At 46.7% G+C, this 19,607-nt stretch overlaps 1 protein-coding gene across 1 annotated transcript in view; it reads right to left on the bottom strand.

The window, feature by feature from the left end:
- The window catches only part of LOC124795560 (probable cytochrome P450 4aa1), a 306,399-nt gene that overhangs the window by 228,649 nt on the left and 58,143 nt on the right, over positions 1-19,607 (bottom strand). The window lies entirely within an intron of this gene.

The following is a 19,607-nucleotide window of genomic DNA, read 5'->3' as shown; positions in this document are numbered from 1 at the left end:
TTTCAGGAAACATTCCTCACACACAAAGAAAGAAAATATGTTATGTGGGCATGTGTCCGGAAACGCTTACTTTCCATGTTAGAGCTCATTTTATTACTTCTCTTCAGATCACATTAATCATGGAATGAAAACACACAGCAACAGAAAGTACCAGCGTGACTTCGAACACTTTGTTACAGGAAATGTTCAAAATGTCCTCCGTTAGCGAGAATACATGCATCCACCCTCCGTCGCATGGAATCCCTGATGCGCTGATGCAGCCCTGGAGAATGGCGTATTGTATCACAGCCGTCCACAATACGAGCACGAAGAGTCTCTACATTTGGTACCGGTGTTGCGTAGACAAGAGCTTTCAAATGCCCCCATAAATGAAAGTCAAGAGGGTTGAGGTCAGGAGAACGTGGAGGCCATGGAATTGGTCCGCCTCTACCAATCCATCGGTCACCGAATCTGTTGTTGAGAAGCGTGCGAACACTTCGACTGAAATGTGCAGGAGCTCCATCGTGCATGAACCACATGTTGTGTCGTACTTGTAAAGGCACATGTTCTAGCAGCACAGGTAGAGTATCCGGTATGAAATCATGATAACGTGCTCCATTGAGCGTAGGTGGAAGAACGTGGGGCCCAATCGAGACATCAGCAACAATGCCTGCCCAAAAATTCACAGAAAATCTGTGTTGGTGACGTGATTGCACAATTGCGTGCGGATTCAGCCCACACATGTTGATTGTGAAAATTTACAATTTGATCTCGTTGGAATGAAGCCTCATCCGTCAAGATAACATTTGCACTGAAATGAGGATTGACACATTGTCGGATGAACCATTCGCAGAAGTGTACCCGTGTAGGCCAATCAGCTGCCGATAGTACCTGCACACGCTGTACATAGTACGGAAACAACTGGTTCTCCCGTTGCAATCTCCAAACAGTGACGTGGTCAACGTTACCTTGTACAGCAGCAACTTCTCTGACGCTGACATTAGGGTTATCGTCAACTGCACGAAGAATTGCGTCGTCCATTTCAGGTGTCCTCGTCGTTCTAGGTCTTCCCCAGTCGCAAGTCGTAGGCTGGAATGTTCCGTGCTCCCTAAGACGCCGATCAATTGCTTCGAACGTCTTCCTGTCGGGACACCTTCGTTCTGGAAATCTGTCCCGATACAAACGTACCGCGCTACGGCTATTGCCCCGTGCTAATCCATACATCAAATGGGCATCTGCCAACCCCGCATTTGTAAACATTGCACTGACTGCAAAACTACGTTCGTGATGAACACTAACCTGTTGATGCTACGTTCTGATGTGCTTGATGCTAGTACTGTAGAACAATGAGCCGCATGTCAACACAAGCACCGAAGTCAACATTACCTTCCTTCAATTGGGCCAACTGGTGGTGAATCGAGGAAGTAGAGTACATAGTGACGAAACTAAAATGAGCTCTAACACGGAAGGAGGCGTTTCCGGCCAAATGTCGCATAACATCTTTTCTTTATTTGTGTATGAGGAATGTTTGCTGAAAGTTTGGCCGTACCTTTTTGTAACACTCTATATTGTTGTTATTGTCGTTTTCAGTCTGGAGACGAAGCTTGTGAAATGAATACAGGGTGATTTTTTCCACAGCGTAAAAACTCTAGGAATTCATCGATGAGTGGCTGTGGAATCAAAAAAATCTAATGGACTTACGTCCGGAATTGCATGTTTTCCATGCTAGAGACCATTTATTCAGCCACGCATTGTTACAGAGACAACAGTCTAGTACTCGCTGTAGCACGCAGCCACAGTTACAGTAAGTGTTGAAACTGGTTTCCATGCATGTTACTCGCCGTAGCGTGTCTTGTCTCACACTTTCACATCGGCCAGGCTGCACCAGAACAGTGTCAAAGGCAGCATGAATACGCTGCTCTACCGTCTCCATATCTGGTATGGGCTCGGCATACACGATACCTTTGAGATAGCCCCATAACGAGAAATCGCGCGGGCTGAGATCCAGTGAACGAGCAGGCCTTGCAACTGGACCCCCTCGTCCGATCCACAAGACCACCGAAGATACGATTGAGATGCGTCCGGATGTTAACGGCGAAAAGGGCTCGAGCACCATCGTGTAGAAGCCACATAACCATTCGAACCACCAACGGCACTTCTTCCAACGGGGGAGGCAAAGTCACCCGGAAGAAACGCTGATCGTTCCGGCCTGTTAGGCGACGTGGGAGGAAGACTGATCCCAAAATACGGTCGCCATTTATTCCGGCCAACAAATTCCGGCTGCACCGATGCTGGTGATTCAGTGTCACCGTACCGTGAAGGTTCTGCATACTATCCCAAAAATTACTGTTATGAAAGGTGAAGATACCACTCCAGTGCCCTCATCTGTGAATAGGGTGGTGACACAAATCCCGGAATCGCGTTTGCCTGGTAATGAAACCAGTAGCAAAACTGCTCCCTATGTGGAAAGTCTGTCGCTAGAAAGCCCTGCACATACCGTGATAAGAGTAGTAACAACTGTCATGGAGGATGTTGCGCAACATATTGGTGGGCGAACTGCCCGGTGCAGACACGGCTGTCGCCTTCCGCAGTGCTAATCACATTTTCCTCCAAGTCTGGTGTCCGAACATTTCAGGTGTGTCCTTCATGATTTCCTGCTTTCTGAAGCGACCCTGTCCGAGATAAAAGGCGAAACACTGTTGCAAACATTCAATGCTTTGGTTGTTTTCGGCGGGGATAGGTCTCCTCATACAACCTTCCTGCCCGCCGCCTGTTGCCTTTCCATAAGGAAACAACATGTCGGCAAGCTCTCGATTCGAATATGGATCCATTGTGTACAACGCTGTATCACATCCATTAGGAGATAAGTCTAGAAGAGAAGTGAGTCGGACACAGCATTGCCAATTACTATGGCAGGAGAGGGCGCAAGGCCATGACGTATGAGGAACAGTACCATCCTCTAGGAGCAAACCGTGCATACTGTGACAGTGGCTGCGTGGTACAGCGAGTATTAGGCCGCCGTCTCTGTAACAAAGTATGATGAAATAAATAGTCTCTAGCATGAAAACCGTGCGTTTTCGGACATAAGTTCATTAGACCTTTTTTGTTCCGTATCCTCTCATCGTTGAATCCCTAGAGTTTTCACACGGTGGAAAAAATCACCCTGTGTATGTATCTCATATTTCCACTTTTACGTCAGTTTGTTGCATACTGTTCCTATATACGAGATGTGTGGGAAAAAGAATGAGACTGATATTTTATTTACCCAAGTTTTTATTTTTTTCGAAGCACACTATTGTAAACTTCAAAGTGGTTCCCTTCGGCATCTACTCACCGGCCGAGTCGTTGTTCCCAGTGTCGGTAGCAGCGATGAAAGCCTTCAACTGGCAGAGCCTTTAACACGTTAGTGACATTCTTTTGAATGTTCTCCAGAGTCCCAAAGTGGCGCTATTTTAAGACACTTCTCAGTTCTGGGAAAACAAAAGTGTCACAGGGACTCAGATCAGGTGAATATGGGGGATGTGGAACAACAGCAATGCCTTTTGAGGTCAGAAATTCAGTAAAGGAAGTGGCCGGGTGACGATATTGTGATACAGCACCCACTTGTGTGCCATGTCCAGTCTCACTTCATTCACTCTTTTCCTGAGCCTTTCAGGGACATCTTTGTAAAACTCTTTGTTCACAGTTTGTCCTGGAGGAACAAATTCTTTGTGCACATACCCCTACTGTCAAAGTAGCAGATCAGCACTGTTTTGATCTTTGACTTGCTCACTCGATCTTTTTTCGGTCGAGGAGATGTCTCAGTGTGCCACTCCTCACTTTGCCTCTTTGTCTCAGGATCGTTCTCAGAAGTCCACGATTCGTCACATGTGATCACACGACTGAACCATTCGTGGTCGTTGCCAATCATCCCAAGAAGGTTAGTGCACAAGTTTCTTCTATTGTCCTATTGCTCACATGTTATGTTTTTTCGGCACCATTTCGGCACAACGCTTCGCATGTGCACAACATCGGTCAAAATTTTATGTACGCTGAAAGCGTTTAAATGTAACAGGTCTCCCATCATCTTTACTGTTAAATATCAGTCTGATCTCAAAAGAGCACTCTCAGGTTAGACGTTTTCGTCGGTTTTTGAGGTTGAGCGACGTTCATCAGCAACGTGTTCTCCGCCTTCCGAAAATGATTTGTGCCAGCGCAAAACTTCTGCTCTTGATATGGAGTGTTCCTCATAGGCCTGTTTCAGTTTTTCAGAGGCCACACTCGCAGATTCCCCAAGTTTAACCCAAATCTTGATTACATAACGTTGCTCTAAATTCCGCTGTTCCATTTTAGTAACACACAACGTGATGGCTGTACTGAGCGGAAACTCGAACTGAACACCTGATAGACATGAACACACGGGTCTACACGTGTACAACAACACAACGTTGACAGATCATTCACAGTGTTGTCAGTCTTATTACTTTTCTCACGCTCCTCGTACGTAGGTTCTCGATCAGTTTTCTTAATTATATATTGCTGTGTACCTTTGAGAGTATATTACTATTTGTATCTGGCCTCAACAATGCGCCCAGTTTGGGGCACGCCAGTGTACCTCTGTGGCACAGCAAAGTACGTTTCAGACTTTCGTGACACCACTGCACGTGATTTTTTTCCTAGACGCATAAAAGCAGGCTCAAAGCGTACATACAATACATTTCTTTACGATGAAATTACTGTGAGATACAAATTCCTCAGTTAAGACTCTTGAATAGCGACATATTAACATAAATATGAGGCATGCAATAAAAAAGAACTTACTACTCTTTAAAAGAAACACTAAAAACCAAACACCAAACACATAACGTACACACAATACGAATTTTGTTATTATGGGACGACTGTAAGGTACAAACCTCACATTTTTTACTGATGCAGCCGACAGGAATTGAAAGGAAACGGCGTCCTCGCCGACAGAGGATCAAAGAATGCTGGTGAAGATTATTGACAGAATTAAAGATACTTCGTGTTAGAGCTGAGTGCAAAAAAATATATATTTATTGTTATACTATACTTGTTTAAATGCGTGTAATCACGTATAATAATGGGCGATTTCTTGCAAATCTAGCTACTCCAAGAAAAGATTTGGTGATAATTCTTTATGTTATATATACTTTATCTGAGCAAGATTACAACCCCCCCCCCCCCCGCCCCCTCCCGCCGCACTCCATGGACCATGGACCTTGGACCTAGCTGTTGGTGGGAAGACTTGCGTACCTCGGCGATACAGGTAGCCATACGATAGATGCAACCACAACAGACCAGCAAACCACCCCTCAAGGCCATATCTCCTACATCTTGTGGCACTGTTGGTTGCGGTGAAAAATTATTTGTGCTTTCAAAGGCTGTCACTGATATGTGGGAATTGGTGGAGCACCCCATTATTTTAAACTGCACCTTTCTCCTTGAGAGGGATGAACTGTAAGTGGATTCGAAAGTTGTTATCTCCACAGTAGTGTTTCCAATGAGAGTTAGAGAGATTCAGTCAGTGAATGGTGAATGAAACTCTATTGACTCCCCGTGTCCAGGATGGCACGTGTCTGTTTGCTCTTACCAGTTGGTCCTACGATACTCACACTAGCAGTCTGCAGCTATGTGAAGTTAGAAGCCATAGTTTCAATTTTATTTACTGTTGTGGTATGGCTACTACAGATGGAAATGTGATGCTCCCCCTTACATTTCGCACAGGACGCCTTTCCCCGTTTGAAACACTGATTTCTGTTGTGGCCACGTCTCAGGCATAGAAAGCAACGGTTCATTGTCTTGAGGGCGTCTATTCTTGCCTGCAAGCTTGCAGTCTTTTGGCAGTCTTGGCTCCAGTGCCCTCTTTCGTCGCAATACACACAGAAGGGCTCTGAATTTTGTTGTTTCTTCTTCCTGTTCGCCTTCGTTTTAACCTTTACATGAAAGGCAGATGCTGTTGGTACATAATTTTCCTGTGGAACAGTATCTCCATGAATTTTGCGTGTGTTGATAGCTCCTTCCACCTCATCATTTAAGAATTCCATAGGGCTTGTGAGGTTCCCAGCTTCAGTCTTTTGCCTTCGGGCATGCACAAGCCAATTTTTGTAAATTTGTTCATGAAAGGTTCGAAGGAGTTTTGGTGCAATCACTCTCCCATAAGAGTCCACATTTTCTCCTAGTGCTCGCAGTGCTTGGATGCGCTTATGGCACTCAATGTGGGTGGAATTGAGAGCCTCTGGACTGCCTGAGATCGAAGTGTTAAGATTCTCCTAGACATTCTGGTGACTTTGGATAATTCTGTTCTTATCCCCATATTTGGATTTCGAAATTTGCTTGGTTTGCTCATATGTGTCAGCTGTAGCAACAATACCATCGACCGAGTCCTTAGGTTCCCCATCAGATAACCACGGAGGGATACCTGCTTGTTCGTAGTTGACAGCATCGGTGTAAGCTTATTTGTCCGTCGCCGACATAGAAGATGGCAAACCTTGTTTCCTTCCCGTCTGGGCAAGCTGTGCAGTGACCAGGGTACATGTAAAGCTTGCTGGGACAAGTTAAATGCTAGCTGTAATGAAGTCGACAATTCGATTGCAATACTGGCAATTAATTTTGATGTTTCCCATAACTGACAGAAATTACAAAAATGCGAGTTTTCTTTGACCACCCACACACTCCTGAGAATGGCACATCGACTAATTTGCAATTACGCGCCCCAATTACCGGCAGCTACGTTGATGAATACCCGGCACCTCGCAAGGATAACTACAAGATCAAAAATACTATATAAGTTGTTGGAAGTGGTTAAGCGTTGGTAAAAATCTCGCTTCTGAGTGCACAAAGAGCTATAAGCGCAGAAATCGGCATGGAACGCGCGTTGGTGCAATGCTGCGATACAGACCGTATATCTCCCTTCGAAGACGGTGGCCAAGTCCGTACCCCGCGATGGCTGAAGGCGGAGTCCTCTTTCTCCACAATTCTCCCGTCTTCCACGCGTACGGAAACGCGGCAGAAGAAGACTCAGTTTCGGCCGATGTCGAACGCTCTAACAACGCCGAAATCCCTCCAACGGCATTTCTGAGATTCTACCCAATGATCGAGTAGGTCATATCGCCCCTAGGCGAACGAAATTACCGTCTCCGCGACGTGTTGCCAAGCACAGGTGGCTCCTGAAGCCGGGCTACCCCCAAAAGCTCCGTATTGTCCCGCGTTTGCGGTGACCCCTACCTGCCGCCCACGGCGGCTGGCGAGCTGCGGCCAACTGCAGACTTTGTATTCCACAATTCTCAGCTTCCGACACTTTTCGCCAACGCTTTAAGTTAGTGACTTAATCATGCAGACATGCAGGGAATACTGTTCGGGAGTGCCTCATATTGATCATAATTCGATAAAGTCATGATCTGATGCCCTTGTCAGTCCCTTTATTATTAATACTAATGTTGGTAAGCTAACATGTAAGTGCCCAAATCCTGGCACCTTACATCGGATTCTCGCCTATGGAACTGCTCCCAAAATCGAGGCCAAGCTTCTATGTCCACTGAAAATGGGTGCAGTTCGATAGTAGGCAATTTTATGTCCGTACAGGCGTGTTGTTGAGCCGCTGACGTTGCATTTCTGTCCCCTGAGCGCGCTCCTGCTGGAAGACCTTTCGCCTTTCGGACGGCGCGTTTGCATTTATCAGTATATTCCTCACAAGTTTCTGTGTCGCCTTCGTATTCAGCAAGTCCTGTATTGCATCGTTGAGTCTGGCTAACTCTTCCAATATTTCCTCTAGCAGTTCCTGGAAGTGTTCGACTATTCTACTTCTGTAGAACCATCCAATGCGTTTACTTGGCTGACGAAACGCGTCGCGTTCGATCGCAAAGTCGTCCAATTCCGCCGCAGCCTCCCCAAACCCGTAACTACTGCTTCTGTCATGACGAGTTGCTGGTTTTGCTTTCTGTCGCGAGATTGCGTTCAAGGTCAAGACTCCCCCGACAGTTGGATAATGTCGCTAAGGGATGGCGCTCTCCTGGGGAATAGTCCGTTAGCAGCCCCCTAGAGATGTTTGCAGTTCTCAACAGATGGCGCGGTCGTGCAGTATTCAGCTTCCACAACCCCTTAGCAGTGGTCGCTATCGCTGGGAGATGGCGTTGCAGTCTAAATTTTCATCAATCACCAGAAATTTTATCTCCACCAAGTTGTATCTCAGTCCTAGGTAATTGCATTGATGAACTAAAGTCACCCAACCCAATTGACATAATCTGCCTCTCTGAACACCATGTGACCACTGGTATAGGAACTAGGCCTAAGCACAATGAGAAACTCAGACAGGAGAGTACTGCAAATGTTAGAATAAGGAAAGGTTCTCATAAAAGTATAATTAAAAATAATGTAAGTATATTTCATCAAAATATTGGGAGTTTAAAGAATAAAGTAGATGAGCTTCTGGTTTGTTTGGAAGATTTAGAAGCTGAGAATGAAATAGATATACTATGCCTGTCTGAGCATCACATTGTTACTGATATGGATAAGGTAAATGTAAGTGGTTATAAGCTCTCTGCGCATGTAATGAGAGAAAATATGGAGAAAGGAGGAGTTGCCATATATGTCAAAAGTTATCATTGTGCAAAAAGTATAGAAACAAAAAAGTTTTGTGTAGAGAAACATATGGAAGCATGTGCCTGTGAGCTTAAATTAAATAAAGGCACATTTATAATTGTAACTGTACATAGGTCCCCATCAGGAAATTTTCATCTATTTCTGAAAAATTTTGACTCCTTGTTGTGCTATCTGTCAGACAGGGGGAAGCAAATTATTATTTGTGGGGACTTCAATGTAGATTCTCTAAAAGAGGGTAATAGGAAAAATGACCTTGAAGTATTACTCGGTTCTTTCAATTTGACACCCGTTATCGATTTTCCTACTCGGGTGGTAAAGGATAGCAGCTCACTGATTGATAACTTCTTTATAGACCAAGATAAGTTTAACCAGATAAATGCTCAGCCTGTTGAGAATGGTCTTTCTGATCATGGTGCACAGCTAGTTGCAATATATGACATAGCTCCATTCAGCAATACTAAACAGTCCTCCAAAGTAGTACGTTCAGTCAACAATTTAACAATTGCAAATTTCAGGGAAAGCCTACAGCAGCTAGACTGGGATGAGGTGTACCGTGAACCTGATGCCAATTTAAAATATAATTTATTTCATGACATTTTTGTAAATGCATTTGAAAACTGCTTCCCCAAGAAAATAGTTAAATATACTCGTAAGAAACCTTGTAACAAACCATGGCTTACTAAGGCTATAAAAATATCTTGTAACCGGAAAAGGGAAATGTATCTGACAGCAAGAAAGAGTAGTGACCCAGAAACTATCAAAAATTATAAAAACTACTGTGTTATATTAAGAAAAGTTATTAAAAAATCCAGGAGTATGTGTATCATGTCTGAAATCAGCAACTCTGATAATAAAATTAAAACAATTTGGAATATTATTAAAAGAGAAACAGGTCAACCAAGAGCAGAGGAAGACAGTATTACCATCAAATTGAATGAAAACTTTACGAACAAAAAGTCAGAAGTTGAAAATATTTTTAATAATCATTTTCTAAATGTTGTGGATATAGTAGGATCCAGGTGTTCATTAGAAGATGCTAGGCTGTTAATGGAAGAGGCCATACCTATGCAATTTGATACAATTGAAATCTCACCCACTTCTCCCTCTGAAATTAGGAAAATAATAAACTTGCTTAAAAGCAAAAACTCACATGGAATTGATGGCATTTCCAGCAAAATACTAAAAGTTTGTTCTCAACAGATAAGTAAGATTCTCAGCCACCTGTGTAATAGCTCTCTGGAACAGGGCATTTTCCCTGATAGACTGAAATATGCTATTGTTATACCTTTGCATAAAAAGGGGGATAGATCTGATGTCAACAATTACCGTCCAATCTCCCTTCTAACAGCTTTATCCAAAATTTTTGAGAAAGTAATGTATTCAAGAGTAGCTTCACATATCTGTAAAAATGAAGTACTAACAAAATGTCAGTTTGGTTTCCAGAAAGGTTTTTCAACAGAAAATGCCATATATGCTTTCACCAGTCAAATTTTGAATGATCTGAATAACCGAACACCACCCATTGGGATTTTTTGTGATCTCTCAAAGGCTTTTGATTGTGTAAATCATGAAATTCTGCTAGACAAGCTCAAGTATTGTGGCATGAGTGGGACAGTGCACAAATGGTTTAATTCGTACCTAACTGGAAGAGTGCAGAAAGTTGAAATAAGTAGTTCTCGTAACATGCAAAGATCAGCACATTCCTCAAACTGGGGAACTATCAAGAATGGGGTTCCACAAGGGTCAGTCTTGGGTCCTTTGTTGTTCTTATTATATATTAATGACTTGCAATTCTATATTCATGAAGAGGCAAAGTTAGTTCTCTTTGCTGATGATACAAGTATAGTAATCACACCTGAGAAACAAGAATTAACTGATGAAATTGTCAATACTGTCTTTCAGAAAATTACTAAGTGGTTCCTTGTAAACGGACTCTCACTGAATTTTGATAAGACACAGTACATACAGTTCCGTACAGTGAATGGTATGACGCCATTAATAAATATAGACCTTAATCAGAAGCATATAGCTAAGGTAGAATATTCCAAATTTTTAGGTATGTCCATTGATGAGAGATTAAATTGGAAGAAACACATTGATGATCTGCTGAAACGTTTGAGTTCAGCTACTTATGCAATAAGGGTCATTGCAAATTTTGGTAATAAACATCTTAGTAAATTAGCTTACTACGCCTATTTTCACTCATTGCTTTCATATGGCAACATATTTTGGGGTAATTCATCACTGAGGAATAAAGTATTTATTGCACAAAAGTGTGTAATCAGAATAATAGCTGGAGTCCACCCAAGATCATCCTGCAGACATTTATTTAAGGATCTAGGGATATTCACTGTAGCTTCTCAGTATATATACTCTCTTATGAAATTTGTTATTAACAACCAAACCCAATTCAAAAGTAATAGCAGTGTGCATAACTACAATACTAGGAGAAAGGACGATCTTCACTATTCAAGATTAAATCTAACTTTGGCACAGAAAGGGGTGAATTATACTGGCACTAAAGTCTTTGGTCACTTACCAAAGAGTATCAAAAGTCTGACAGATAACCAACAAGTATTTAAGAAGAAATTAAAAGAATTTCTGAATGACAACTCCTTCTACTCCATAGAGGAATTTTTAGATATAAATTAAGAAAAAAAAGAAAAAAAACAAAAATATTGAAAAAAAATAAAAAAATAAAAAATAAAGAAAAACAAAAAAACACATAAAAATAAAGTTGTTAAATTAACTTAAGTATGTTGTTAAATTAACCTAATTATGTCATGTATTGGAAAATTCGACTCGTTCCACATCATTACGAAATATCGTATTCATGATCCATGGAACTAGTATTAATCTAATCTAATCTAATCTAATCTAGTACTTTAGCAGTCCCATTTATGCTTTGCAAATAATACTCCAACTCTCCTTTATTACTCTGCCATCAACAAACATGCACCAAGTAACACCACATACAAATCAATCGACCCATAGTTTCCTTTGTTACAGTTTCAGTGTAATGCCACAACTTAGCTGTTTGTGCTGAGCGTGGCGTTGCGGCGGGTCGGGGTTTAATTTGTCGTGTCTATTTGTCGTTGTCACTGTGCATCTCCGGCGGTACTCCGCAAGGTTACCGCCCTTCGATTGTGATGTTCCAGCACTAATCGAAGTGCTAGGTTTTTCAGGTGCCAGCCGAGCAGCAGTAGCAGCAGCAGCAGCAGCAGCAGCAGCGGTCCCGGCCAGCAGCAGCGGTCCAGCTGGCAGCAGCCAGCCAGCCAGCCCTCCTGCAGCAGCAGCAGCAGCAGCAGCAGCAGCGGCGGTCCAGCCAGCCAGCCCAGCAGCAGCAGCAGCAGCAGCAGCAGCAGCAGCCCCGGCCCCGTCCGCGACGTTCCTGCCCGCTGTCTCCGTCACCGTCGCCGACGCCGTCAGTGCCAGCAGCGTGGGACTCTGGTCTTCGTCTTCGTCTGCCTCCGTCTTCGCCTTCCTCCGTCTTCGTCTGTCCCCAGTTTTGCCCCTCCTTTTCGTCCTGTGCTTTATTGTTTATCCCTGTCGTCGTGTCGGCCCCCACCACCACTGCCACTACTACCACCACTGCCATTGTATACATGTCGCCCTTACCATTACATGGTGTGCCCAGTCACACCCCCCTCTTTCCATCCCTCCTCTTCTCACTCTCCCTTCGCCCTCGCTCTTTGTCGCCCCCTCTCCCGCTTCTTCCTCCCGCTCCTCTCCCTCTGATCCTTTCCCCCCCACTCCTCCAGCCTGTCACTGCAGCTCCAGCTAGGGTGGTGGCCCGTCAGGCCACTGCCCATGCCCAACTCTCCCCATCGCCTTCGCCATCACCGCCACCACAGTCGCCGTCGCCATCGCCGTCGCCTTCATCGTCACCATCTCCGGCGCCGTCTGCTGCGTCCACGCCGGGACCTGCCCCTTCCCGTCACCTCCCTATAGCTCCCGTCCCTCATATCACCACCCACCCTTCTGCCGCCGTTAAACGCCCTAGTGGCACCACCACCTCCTCCGATCCCAAAAAGGCCCCACCCCGTCCTCCTTCCCCCCACCCAGAATGCCATGGATGTCTCCCCGCCTGGCCCCACTCCCTCCGCCTCCTCCTCCTCCTCCTCCCCCCCTCTTTATACAAATACCTCCTCTCCTTACCGCCAACAAGAACCTCTTCCTGCACACCCTTGCCACCCACTGCGTGGATGCCTTCCTCCTCAATGAAACCTTCCTCCAACCCCACCACACCGTCCACACTTCGCCCTATCTCCTCCACCGCTCCGATAATCCCCTCCCGATTGCGCGTGGCGGAGTTGCCATTGGTCACCACCGCCAGATCCCCGTTCAGCTCCAACCTCTCCTTCCTGACCCCACCGAACACCTGATCCTTAGTCTCTTCTTCCCCGGCCTTACGGTTACCTGCGCCACCATCTATGTCCGCTCTAACGCCCCTATTCCCTTCGACTTCCTCTCCCACATTGACCATACCTTCTCCTCCTACGTGATCGCCGCCGACCTCAACATCCATAGTCGTTCTGCCGCCCAGTTACGGCGGTGGCATCGGTTCCTCTAATCCCTTCAAGGCGACCTCATCCCCATCCCCCAGCACACCCGTCCCGAATCCAACTCCACTCCCGATGTTATCCTTTCCTCCCCCAACCTCCTTGGCCGCATAATGGTGGATGTCCTGGAGCCTATTGGTAGCGACCATCTCCCTGTCCTCCTCACTGTTTCAGAGAGTCGTCGCCCCCGCCCTGACCCTCGTCATGACCCTCCCCCTAAGTACATCTATGACTATTCCTGTGCCAACTGGAATGCCTACCGGGATACCCTTTCCACCCGGGTCAATAGCCACCCCTTCACCTACCACCACCCTGACGATGTAACCCATGCCGCCTCCTTTCTCCAGCAGACCTTGTCTGAGGCCGTGGAGGCCCACGTCCCTACTGTCGCCGTCCACCACCATCGTCCTACCTTACCCCCACAGGCTGTCCTCCTCCTCCATGAGTCCTGCCGTCTCTACCATGCCTTCCTCCGCATGCGTGACCTGGACACTCTACGACGCCACAGGCAACTCCAGCGACACATTCGTAATTTGCTCACAGCTAAGAAACGCTGGGACTGGCGACAGACATGCACCCGTTTAAATGCTACCCTACCTATCAAATTGTCCAGGTTCTGGTCAGCCTTCCGTCGCCTTACCAGAACTAAACCCTCCCCCTACTATCCTCTTCTCCATGATGATCACCCCTTCCCTGACACCCTTAGTAAGGCCAATCACTTTGCCTCTTACCTCTCCAATGTGTTTTCCATCCCCGATGATCCCCAGTTCGATTACTCCCTCTTCCTGGATGTCCGCGATCGAACTGACACCTCTGTCCCTCCCCTCGCTCCTGGTTTCCAGTACTTGGACAACATTGCACACACGGAACTCAGTGCCCCTATCACTACACAGGATCTCATTGCTACACTCCGCACAAAACGCAACACCGCTCCTGGTCACGATCGTGTCACCTACCGTCACCTTCGTGAAGCTCCTGTCTCTTTCCTCTCCACCCTGGCCAGGCTCTACAATGTAGTCCTGTCCACCGGTTACTACCCCGACCTGTGGAAAGCCTCCCGTATCCTGATGTTCCTTAAACCTGGCAAACCGCCGTCCGCCGTCTCCTCCTACCGTCCCATCAGCCTTACCTCGGTCTTCAGCAAGGTCCTGGAATCTATCCTCACCCGACGCATCCACCAGCATTTCCGCCAGCACCACCTCCTTCCTGTTACCCAGTGTGGCTTTCGGCCGTCCTTCACTTCCGACGATCTTCTCCTTCACCTCACTCATCTCCTTTCCGATCAGCTTAATTCCCGTCACTCCGCAATCTTCCTCTCCCTGGACCTCGAACAAGCTTATGACCGCATGTGGCATTCCAGTCTCCTCTTCAAGCTCCAAACCTTCGCCCTTCCCATTAACTACGTCCATCTGATCAGTTCCTTTCTCTCCCACCGTCCTTCCTACATCACCATCCATAACACAGATTCCTACACCTTCTTCCCCTCCGCCGGTGTGCCCCAAGGCTCTGTCCTCTCCCCCCTTCTGTACCTTTTGTACACGGCGGACATGCCGCCGCCGCCACCACCGTCCACCTTCTCCAGTTTGCCGATGACACCGCCTTCCTTGCCCTTGCCCCCACCCTGCAGCGCTCCCAACACCTTCTCCAATCACTTCTTGACCAGTTCACCGCTTGGTGCAACCAGTGGTTGCTCAAGGTCAATCCCTCCAAATCCCAGGCGATCATTGTAGGCAAAACCACCCCTTCCTTCCGCCTCCTTGATTTCTATCTCACCATCTATGGCCGTCCTATCACCCTCACTCCCACCCTTAAGTACCTTGGCGTCACCCTCGACCGTCGCCTCTCCTGGACTCCCCATCTCCGGACAATCCAAGCCAAGGCACGCTCCCGACTCCGTCTCCTCAAGCTCCTTTCCGGCCATACGTGGGGTCTGGACCCCTCCACCATCCTCCACACCTATGTATCCCTCATCCGCCCTATCCTTTGTTACGCCCATCCGGCCTGGATCTCCGCCCCCCCTACCTTTTATAAATCCCTTCCAATCCTTGAACGCCATGTTCTTCACCTTGCTTATCACATCCGTCTCCCCTCCCCCACACGGACCCTGTACGATCTCATTCCATTCCCCCACCTCCTCCTTTTCCTTGAAAGGATACGGATCCTGTACACCTCCCGCAAACTCGATCCTCCTCACCCGCTTGTCTCACCCATCCTCTCCCACCCCCACCCGCTGCTGCGCCTGTATTCCCACGTCCCACCCGGTCTCCATCTCTCCACCCTCCTTACCCTCTCCCAAGGTGGCTTCCGCCAGCTCCCCCTCCCTGATAATGTCCTCCTCCCCTCCATCTACCCCTCCTACCAACTTTGATCCTCCCTCCCTCTTCATGTGTCTGTTCCTTTGGGCACCCTCCCTCCCTCCTCCCTCTCTGCTCCCTTTCTCCCAACTCCTCCCTTGGGCCTCCCCTCCCCTGTCCCTCTACTCCTCCTCCCATCTCCTCAGCCATTGGCAGCTTTGTTCTCCCCTCTCCACCCCCCCTCACCCTTCTTCCCCTCTTGGCAGGTCCCCGGACTCGCACACGCTATGTGGACTTTCGCGCACCGGAGATCACCACCATCAGTGTCTCATGTGTGTGACGTCGTTTTGTGTTTTTAGTGTCCGCCGTCACGCTTCTATGTTCACTTGTGCCATCGGATTCATCAGTGTTATGTGCGTCGTGTCAACGTGTTTTCAGTGTCCTTATCGTCGAGTGTGAACAGCTCCGTGTTTTTTTGTGTCTCTGTTACCACTATTTTTTGCCCGTCACTGTGTTCTTTCTAATTCTCCATTCTGTGTACTGTTATTGTTACCACTGTGGCTGAAGAGCAGCGTAGCATGCCGCTGACAGCCTACCTGATTGTTCAGGTATTAAAATAACAATAAAGAAAAAAAAGTTGCCACTGTGCAGGCTGAAAATTAAAATTCAGAATGGCGTCTGCTCAATGTCCCTTCACTCGACACTTACAAGAGTATGTGAAAGCCGCATTGATAAAAAACACCACCTAATATCTACAGTTACTGAGGCTGCGCACCGCTAGTTATGAAAGAAAGTTCTGTAGTAATACTGTCATCCAATTTTATTGGGCAGTAAGAAAATGGATTGGCTTCTGGAAAATAATGTCCGAAATTTCCACAAAATGAAGTTTATTGTGTCCCTGATAACAAAAGAAAAAGTACTATTCAAGCCACATCTAAACTACTGGCTGTTTCCTTCCAGTTCACGATTCATACACACATTTCACATGCACAGCAGCCAGAAATCTGTCCAAACCCGACTCAAATTAAACAACATTTTCACAGTCATTAATTTCACCACTAATATGAGTTATTACATTCGGTCCTTCTTGTGTATTTCTAAAAAAGAAAGTGCTCGCCAGAAATGCTCAGTAGTTGAATACTGAAGCATGCCAAACAGATTCTATGAAGAACAAATTTTCACACACAAATATCTGTCCAACAGATTTAGTAAAAACCTCCGAATTTTCGCCAAGCAGTCCTCAACAATAACTTCTATCGACTGAGCCCACCAATAACTCAAACACTAAGTAATTCTGCATCTTACACATTATTTTTACTTGCACTAGTAACATGACCGTCTGCGTGCAAAGCTAGTGAGCGACTCCCTTCTTCCAGCCTCACTCTCGGTATAACTATCAGGTAACGAGCGGGAACCGTCTCAATTCTGATTGGCTGACCATACTGACTGACTGCCAATCAGAATACTCGCTCGTGATCATACTCATGCCAAAACTGGTCTGCACTAGTCCTTATACACAGATGCGTTTGCATCAATCTGACATGCATATATTAAAGTAATGTTTAATAAATGAAAACGAGAAGTCAATAATTCTGGAAATATTCTTTAGATGCAGATTTTACCCCAGCTCACTTTCTGGCTGATCTGTTACAATAACAATCACACCTAGACATACGTCATCAGCAAAGTAGGTAAGTCCCCTAGGATCATTTTCCCACGACAGGCTTGTGTAACTCTTGCAAGTTACTTAAAGGCTCTGAGCACTATGGGACTTAACATCTATGGCCATCAGCCCCTAGAACTTAGAACTACTTAAACCTAACTAACCTAAGGACATCACAAACAGCCATGCCCGAGGCAGGATTCGAACCTGCGACCGTAGCGGTAGCGCGGTTCCAGACTGTAGCACCTAGAACCGCTCGGCCACCCCGGCCGGCCTGATTTTATTAGTTCTTTCTGAAGTTATTCTAGATTTCATACTACGAAAATTGCAAGGTATTTGCAATTGTTTTAATTAAATTTCAGTTAAATAATTCTATACGCTGACACTTCAGGTGAGTATTTCAATTGACAACCAAAAACAAGTCTTAAATGTTTCCAGGTGAATTCCCTTTCTTGAGTGTGGTTTCTCTAACTTTAAAGTAAATTTTTCTATCTCCGAAAATATGATCGCTAGAAAGCTCAGATTTTCACACCACCTATTAATAACAAAGTGCAGTATACAAATTTTGCGATTAAACAAAAGCTTCTGTCCTTTATTTAGATTCTTATAGATAGTGAATGTACGCGTTCAGTAAGAGACATTGAATAACTTTTCCACAGCAGGCGGTGACAGATGCAGCCGAGCGGTTCTAGGTGATTCAGTCCGGAACCACACTGCTGCTACGGTCGCAGGTTCGAATGCTGCCTCGGGCATGGATGTGTGTGATGTCCTTAGGTTAGTTAGGTTTAAGTAGTTCTAAGTCTAGGGGACTGATGACGTCAGACGTTTAGTCCCATAGTGCTTGGAGCCATTTGAACACATGCACGTGTGTCTTCCAGGTAGGCCGCTAGATGTCAGCCCCCAAAGTTACATACAGCAAGCTATCCTAAAACAAACGCTCGGAACAACTACAGCGTGACGTGACGTATTTTGAGATTGAAGTCGTTCAAAACCTTCTCCGCCAGCGTCGAGTCCTCTTTAATATGTAGTAGCACTCTATCTCTTCATGTAGTCCCGGATTTCGGCTCCAAAATGTTGCTACACCCCAGTGAAATCAAGGAATCGATACAGCACCATCCATAACACGGATTCCTACACCTTCTTCCCCTCCGCCGGTGTGCCCCAGGGTTCCGTCCTCTTCTGTACCTCTTGTATACTGCGGACATGCCGCCGCCTTCACCCCCCATCCACCTTCTCCAGTACGCCGATGACACTGCCTTCCTTGCCCTCGCCCCCACCCTGCAGCGCTCCCAACACCTACTCCAGTCCCATCTTGACCGATTCGCCACTTAGTGCAACCAGTGGTTGCTTAAGGTCAATCCCTCCAAAACCCAGGCGATCATTGTAGGCAAAACCACCCCTTCCTTCCGCCTCCTCGACTTCTATGTCACCATCTATGGCCGTCCTATCGCCCTCACCCCCATGTGTAAGTACCTTGGCGTCATCCTTGACCGTCGCCTCTCCTGGACCCCCCACCTCCAGACAATCCAAGCCAAGGCACACTCCCAACTCCATCTCCTCAAGCTTCTTTCCAGCTGTACATGGGGTCTGGACCCCTCCACCATCCTCCACACCTATAAATCCGTCATCCGCCCTATCCTCTGCTACGCCCACCCTGCCTGGATCTCTGCTCCTCCTACCTTTTACAAATCCCTTCAGATCCTCGAACGTCATGCTCTTCGCCTCGCCTATCGCATCTGTCTCCCCTCCCCCACACGGATCCTGTATGACCTTATTCCGTTCCCCTACCTCCTCCTGTTCCTAAAACGGATACAGATCCTCTACACCTCCTGTAAACTCGATCCTCCTCACCTGCTTGTCTCTCCCAGCCTCTCCCGCCCCCATCCGCTGCCGCACCTGTATTTCCATGTCCCACCTGCTCTTCATCTCTCCCCTCTCCATACCCTCTCCCAAGGTGGCTTCCGCCAGCTCCCCCTCTCTGGTGATGCCCTCCTCCCCTCCATCTACCCCTCCTACCAACTTTGTTCCTCCCTCTTCCTGTGTTTGTTCCTCTGGCCACCCTCTCTCCCTTCTCTCCCCCTTCCCCCCCTTCTCCCCCCTCCTCCCCCGGGCTTCCCCTACCCCATACCTTCATTCCAGACACCTTCTCCTCTGCCACTGGCATCTTTGCTCTCCCCTCTCCCTCCTCCACCACCTTCTTCCCCTCTTGGCAGGTCCCCAGACTCACACACGCTAAGTGGACTTTCGCGCGCCGGAGATCATTGCCATCAGTTTCTCGTGTGTGTGCCATCGTGTTTGTGTTTAGTGTTTTTCGCCATCACGCTCCTTCGTTCACCCGTACCGTCTAAGTCGTCAGTGTTTGTGCACAGTGCTGACAGTTTTTTGTGTTTTTTCGTCGAGTGTGAACGGCTTCGTGTTTTTAAATTTTTGTCTCTACTGTTTTTAACCACCAATCTGTTACCTTTTTCTCTTCATTGTCTCTTTTATTGAAATGCTTGTGGCTGAAGA

This window comes from Schistocerca piceifrons, chromosome 4, assembly GCF_021461385.2.
Source record: "Schistocerca piceifrons isolate TAMUIC-IGC-003096 chromosome 4, iqSchPice1.1, whole genome shotgun sequence".
NCBI classification, from domain to species: domain Eukaryota; kingdom Metazoa; phylum Arthropoda; class Insecta; order Orthoptera; family Acrididae; genus Schistocerca; species Schistocerca piceifrons.
This window is presented reverse-complemented; position numbering and strand designations above follow the sequence as displayed.